Source organism: Somniosus microcephalus, chromosome 6 (assembly GCF_052327205.1).
Source record: "Somniosus microcephalus isolate GS21.2 chromosome 6, FLI_Smic_1.0, whole genome shotgun sequence".
Classification (NCBI taxonomy): Eukaryota; Metazoa; Chordata; class Chondrichthyes; order Squaliformes; family Somniosidae; genus Somniosus; species Somniosus microcephalus.
In genome coordinates this window covers 280,012,461-280,019,540 of record NC_140992.1, presented here as the reverse complement: position 1 = coordinate 280,019,540, position 7,080 = coordinate 280,012,461, and positions in this window count along the sequence as shown.

Below are 7,080 nucleotides of genomic sequence, written 5' to 3'. Positions count from 1 at the left end.
CTCTGTCCCTCTGTCTATCTCACTGTCTCTCTCTGTCCCTCTGTCTATCTCACTGTCTCTCTCTGTCCCTCTGTCTATCTCACTGTCTCTCTCTGTCCCTCTGTCTATCTCACTGTCTCTCTCTGTCCCTCTGTCTGTCTCACTCTGTCTCACTGTGTGTCTCTATCTGCCGCTTTGTGTGTCTCTATTTGTTCCGCTGTCGATATACATCTCCCTTTTTGCCTGCTCTGTCTATCTGTGTCCCATTCTATCCCTCTGCCTGGTGACTATCTGTGGTAGAGAAAAAATGGGGAATTATGGACTGGTAAGCCTGACATTGGTAGTGGGGAAAATGCTAGAGTCCATTATAAAAGATGTAATAGCAGAGCACTTGGAAAACAGTGACAGGATCGGACAAAGTCAACATGGATTTACAAAAGGTAAATCATGCTTGACTAATCTACTGGAATTTTTTGAGTATGTAACTGGTAGAATAGATAAGGGAGAACCAGTAGATGTGGTGTATTTGGACTTTCAGAAGGCTTTCGATAAGGTCCCGTATAAGAAATTAGCGTGTAAAGTTAAAGCACATGGGATTGGGGGTAAGGTACTGTTTTGGATAGAGAACTGGTTGGCAGACAGGCAGCAAAGAGTTGGAATAAACTGGTCTTTTTCTGAGTGGCAGGCAGTGACTAGTGGGGTACCGCAGGGATCCGTGCTAGGACCTCAGCTATTCACAATATATATAAATGATCTAGACAAGGGAACTAGATGTAATATCTCCAAGTTTGCAGACGACACAAAGCTGGGTGGGCGTGTGTGCTGTGAGGAGGATGCAGAGAAACTCCAGTATGATTTGGACAGGTTGGGTGATTGGGCAGATGCATGGCAAATGCAGTATAATGTGGATAAATGCAAGGTTATCCACTTCGGTGGTAAAAACAGGAAGACAGATTATTATCTGAACGGCAATAGATTGGGAAAAGGGGAAGTGCAACGAGACCTGGGTGTCCTTGTGCACCAGTCGCTGAAGGTAAGCATGCAGGTGCAGCAGGCAGTTAAGAAGGCAACTGGTATGTTGGCCTTCATAGCGAGAGGGTCTGAGTACAGGAACAAGGATGTCTTGCTGCAGTTGTACAGGGCCTTGGTGAGACCAGGCCTTGAGTATTGTGTGCAGTTTTGGTCGCCTTATCTGAGGAAGGATGTTCTTGCCATGGAAGGAGTGCAGCGAAGATTCACCAGACTGATACCTGGGATGGCAGGAATGACGTATGAGGAGAGATTGGGTCGATTGGGCTTATATTCGTTAGCGTTTAGAAGAATGAGAGGGGATCGCATTGAAACTTACAAAATTCTGACAGGACTAGACAGACTAGATGCAGGAAGGATGTTCCCGATGGCGGGGGAGTCCAGAACCAGGGGTCACAGTCTAAGGATAAGGGGTAAGGACTGAGATGAGGAGGAATTTCTTCACCCAGAGAGTGGTGAACCTGTGGAATTCTCTGCTACACAGGGCAGTTGAGGCCAATTCATTAAATATATTCAAGAAGGAGTTAGATATATTTCTTAAGGCTAAAGGGATCAAGAGATATGGGGAGAAAGCAGGGACAGGGTACTGAGTTTGGATGATCAGCCATGATCTCATTGAATGGCGGAGCAGGCTCGAGGGGCCGAATGGCCGACTCCTGCTCCTATCTTCTATGTTTCTATGTCCCACTCTGCTTGTCTCTCTATCTGTCTCGCTCTGTGTGTCTGTCTCTGTCTCTCTATCTGTCTCGCTCTGTGTGTCTGTCTCTCTATCTGTCTCGCTCTGTGTGTCTGTCTCTGACTATCTGTCTCGCTCTGTGTGTCTGTCTCTGTCTCTCTATCTGTCTCGCTCTGTGTGTCTGTCTCTGTCTCTCTATCTGTCTCGCTCTGTGTGTCTGTCTCTCTATCTGTCTCGCTCTGTGTGTCTGTCTCTGTCTCTCTATCTGTCTCGCTCTGTGTGTCTGTCTCTCTATCTGTCTCGCTCTGTGTGTCTGTCTCTGTCTCTCTATCTGTCTCGCTCTGTGTGTCTGTCTCTGTCTCTCTATCTGTCTCGCTCTGTGTGTCTGTCTCTGTCTCTCTATCTGTCTCGCTCTGTGTGTCTGTCTCTCTATCTGTCTCGCTCTGTGTGTCTGTCTCTGTCTCTCTATCTGTCTCGCTCTGTGTCTGTCTCTGTCTCTCTATCTGTCTCACTCTGTGTGTCTGTCTCTATCTGTCTCGCTCTGTGTCTGTCTCTGTCTCTCTATCTGTCTCGCTCTGTGTGTCTGTCTCTGTCTCTCTATCTGTCTCACTCTGTGTGTCTGTCTCTCTATCTGTCTCGCTCTGTGTGTCTGTCTCTGTCTCTCTATCTGTCTCGCTCTGTGTGTCTGTCTCTGTCTCTCTATCTGTCTCACTCTGTGTCTGTCTCTGTCTATCTGTCTCACTCTGTGTGTCTGTCTCTCTATCTGTCTTGCTCTGTGTCTGTCTCTATCTGTCTCGCTCTGTGTGTCTGTCTCTGTCTCTCTATCTGTCTCGCTCTGTGTGTCTGTCTCTGTCTCTCTATCTGTCTCACTCTGTGTGTCTGTCTCTGTCTCTCTATCTGTCTCGCTCTGTGTGTCTGTCTCTCTATCTGTCTCGCTCTGTGTGTCTGTCTCTGACTATCTGTCTCGCTCTGTGTGTCTGTCTCTGACTCTCTATCTGTCTCGCTCTGTGTGTCTGTCTCTGTCTCTCTATCTGTCTCACTCTGTGTGTCTGTCTCTCTATCGGCCTGTCCAGTGTGGGGAGGCCACTGATTGAAAGCGGTTTCTCATTGTCAGTGCCTGTGTTTGAAAGCTCTTCCCCTCTCTCTCTCTCCCCTGTACTCGTCCTCCGGGTGGATTGAACCTTTGCAATGCAGCTGATAAATCTGTGAAACAAAAAACACGAAGAAACCAAATTGAAGTGGGGTTTGTCTCAGAAGAATATAAAGTGTGTCATCATGATGCTGGGGACCAAAAGCTCTGGTTGAGTGAAGCCTCCTCCCACAGAGCCGACCTGATTGAGTTCGGAGGGTGCCGCATGTGGAGTTGAGGATGTGAAGCTGTGTCCTGTCGATGAATTTCCAACTTGTCGTGCCGTGATTCAAGCCTTCCCCTTTTTGATGCTAAAATTTACACAATTGTCCGATGTACATTTCTACCAAGAAGACAGAAATCTGTGCAGGCACATAACTGAACATTTAAAATACTCTGTTGTCACTCACCGCTGCAGCAAAGCTCTCGTAAGCGATGTGCCCGACTGGATTCATGTGTTGTCACTGGCATTTCAGTTACATGTAACAAGGGGAGTGAAAATTCCAACGTGTCCATTTGAATTGTGAAAAATACCCAGTGGCACCTTTCTAGATTCAGTCCATCCAAACTTGGGCTGTGCCTGGAGAGAGCATTTACAGCTTAACACTGGGGTACAGGTCTGTCATTGTATAACACTGGGGTACAGTACTGGTGGGTACTGGTCTGTCACTAACGGGTACAGTACTGGTGGGTACAGGTCTGTCACTAACACGGGTACAGTACTGGTGGGTACAGGTCTGTCACTAACACGGGTACAGTACTGGTGGGTACAGGTCTGTCACTGTATAACACTGGGGTACAGTACTGGTGGGTACAGGTCTGTCACTAACACGGGTACAGTACTGGTGGGTACAGGTCTGTCACTGTATAACACTGGGGTACAGTACTGGTGGGTACTGGTCTGTCACTAACACGGGTACAGTACTGGTGGGTACTGGTCTGTCACTAACACGGGTACAGTACTGGTGGGTACAGGTCTGTCACTAACGGGTACAGTACTGGTGGGTACAGGTCTGTCACTAACACGGGTACAGTACTGGTGGGTATGGTCTGTCACTAACACGGGTACAGTACTGGTGGGTACAGGTCTGTCACTAACGGGTACAGTACTGGTGGGTACAGGTCTGTCACTAACACGGGTACAGTACTGGTGGGTACAGGTCTGTCACTAACGGGTACAGTACTGGTGGGTACAGGTCTGTCACTAACACGGGTACAGTACTGGTGGGTACAGGTCTGTCATTGGGGGTGGAACTAATCTGAGGGACTAAAATAAGAATGTCTCACAAGTAGCTTGTTAAATTTGTGTGGGTGTGATAGCCCCATGATCTACCAGTACACTAAACTTGCCTAGTGACAACACTGGAATTTTGAAATAGGGAAGTGCCAAAAGTGGGGTTGTCCCCAGAAATCAAGTTTTATTGTGGCAATGGATCAATAAATTGCTTAATATTTCAACTTCACAAATTGTGGTGTGGAGCTTCAATGACCTTCCTTGAGTGGCCAGTGGTGAGCAGGTTACCAATACCAATTTGCTGACTGACACAACAACTCCCTTCATTGGTATTGCTCCTTACAATGTGGTAAAACATCCCAAGGCGCTGCACAGGAGGGTTATCAGACAACAAATTTGACACTGAGCCACATGAGAAATTAGGGCAGATGTCCAAAAGCTGGGTCAAAGGGGTCGGTTTAAGGAGCACCTTAAAGGAGGAGAGAGGCGGAGAGGTTTAGGGAGGGAATAACAGAGCAAAGGGCCTTGGCAGCTGAAGGCACAGCCACCAAAGGTTGAGCGATTGTAATCGGATGCTCAAGAGGGCAGAATTTGAGGAGCGCAGATATCTTGAGTTGGTGGGGGGGGGGGGGGGGGGTTGTGGGGCTGAAGGACATTACAGAGATGGGGAGGGGCGAGGCCGTGGAGTGATTTGAAAACGAGGACGAGAATTTTAAAATCTAGGTGTTGCTTAACCGGGAGCCAATGTAGGTCAGCGAACACGGGTGATGGCTGAACAGGACTTGGTGCGAGTTAGTACACAGGCAGCCGAGTTTTGGATGACCAAGTTTACGTAGGGTGGAATGTGGGAGGCCAGCCAGGAGTGCATTGGAATAGTCAAGTCTAGAGGTAACAAAGGCATGGATGAGGGTTTCAGCAGCAGATGGGTTGAGGCAGGGCGGAGACGGGCAATGTTTCAGAGGTGGAAGTAGGCGGTCTTAGTTATGCTGCGCCTATGTGGTCGGTAGCTCATTTCAGGGTTAAATTACGATACCAAGGTTGCGAACAGTGTGGTTCAGCCTCAGACAGATGTTAGGGAGAGGGATGGAGTCGGTGGCGAGGGAAACGGAGTTTGTGGCGGGGACCGAAAACAATGGCCATTGCAGGTGGTTCTCTGGTTAAGATTAGATAGATAAGAATGGAACTAGGCAATAAGAAGTGGAGCACGAGCCAAAGGCACAATCAGGAGGGATTTCCTAAAGCCCGCTCAAAGAGGTGGGCTTTAAGGAGGGTTTTAAAGGAAGAGCGGGAGGGGGAGGATTTTAGGGAGGGAATTCCATTGCATGGGATATAAGTGGCTGGGAGCACAGCTACCTGTGGTAGGAGTAAGGGAGGGGTGTTGCACGAGAAGCTTGAAAGAAAGAACTTGCATTTCTACGTTGCCTTTCACAACCTCTGGACGTCCCAAAGCGCGTTACAACCAATGAAGAACTTTTGAAGTGTAGTCACTGTTGTAATGTAGGAAACACGGCAACCAACCTGCGCACAGCAAGCTCCCACAAACAGCAATGTGATAATGACCGGATAATCTGTTTTTTGTGATGTTGATTGAGGGATAAATATTGGCCCAGGACACTGGGGATAAATCTCCTGCTCTTCTTTGAAATAGTGGCCGTGGGACATTGTACGTCCACCTGAGAGAGCAGACGGGCCTCGGTTTAACATCTCATCCAAAATTATTTTATATTCGTTTCTGGGATGTGGGTATCGCTGGCAAGGCCAGCATTTATTGCCCATCCCTAATTGCCTTAGAGAAGGTGGTGGTGAGCCGCCGCCTTGAACCGCTGCAGTCCGTGTGGTGAAGGTGCTCCCACAGTGCTGTTAGGGAGGGAGTTCCAGGATTTTGACCCAGTGACGAAGGAACGGCCGATATATTTCCAAGTCATGATGTTGTGTGACTTGGAGGTGGTGGTGTTCCCATGCGCCTGCTGCCCTTGTCCTAGGTGGAAGAGGTCGCGGGTTTGGGATGTGCTGCCGAAGAAGCCTTGGCGAGTTGCTACAGTGCATCTTGTACATGGTACACACTGCAGCCACGGTGCGCCGGTGATGGAAGGAGTGAATGTTTAAGGTGGTAGATGGGGTGCCAATCAAGCAGGCTGCTTTGTCTTGGATGGTGTAGAGCTTCTCTAGTGTTGATGGAGCTGCACTCGTCCAGGCAAGTGGAGAGTATTCCATCACACTCGGTGCCGCGTGCCAGTGAGCATAGTAATAGGAGGATAGAGCAGATGAATGCGTGGCTAAAGAGTTGGTGCAGGAGGGAGGGCTTTAGTTTCCTGGATCACTGGGTCTGCTTCTGGGGAAGGTGGGACCTGTACAAGTCGGACGGGTTGCACCTGAACCGGAACAGGACCAACATCCTTGTGGGGAGATTTGCTAGTACTGTTGTGGGGTTTTTAAACTAACTTGGCAGGGGCATGGGATACAGAGTGGAGCTATAGTAGGGGGTGATGCACAGCCAAATATAGAGGAAAAAACAAGTCAGCCTGGAAGGCAGAGCAAATATGTAACAGCACAAGGGAGTATGGCAAGGCTGGATGGCATTTATTTTAATGCAAGGAGTCTTGCGAGTAAGGCAGATGAATTGAAGGTGTTGATGAACACATGGGAGTATGATATTGTTGCTATCACAGAGACATGGTTGAGGGAGGGGCAGGACTGGCAGCTCAATATTCCGGGGTATAGAATCTTCAGGTGAGACAGAGGGGGGTGTAAAAGAGGAGGGGGTGTCGCAATATTAATCAAGGAGCCAATTACTGCTGTAAGGAGGGATGATATCTTAGCAGGTTCCTCTAATGAGGCCATATGGATAGAACTTAAAAACAAAAAGGGGGCAAGCACTTTGCTGGGAATGTACTATAGGCCCACAAACAGATATGTAGGGAAATCTCAGAGAAGTGTAGAAGTAATAGGGGATTTCAACTTCCCCAATATTAACTGGGACAGTCTGTGAAAGGCTTAGAGGGTGCGGAATTCTTAAAAGTGCATCCAGGAGAG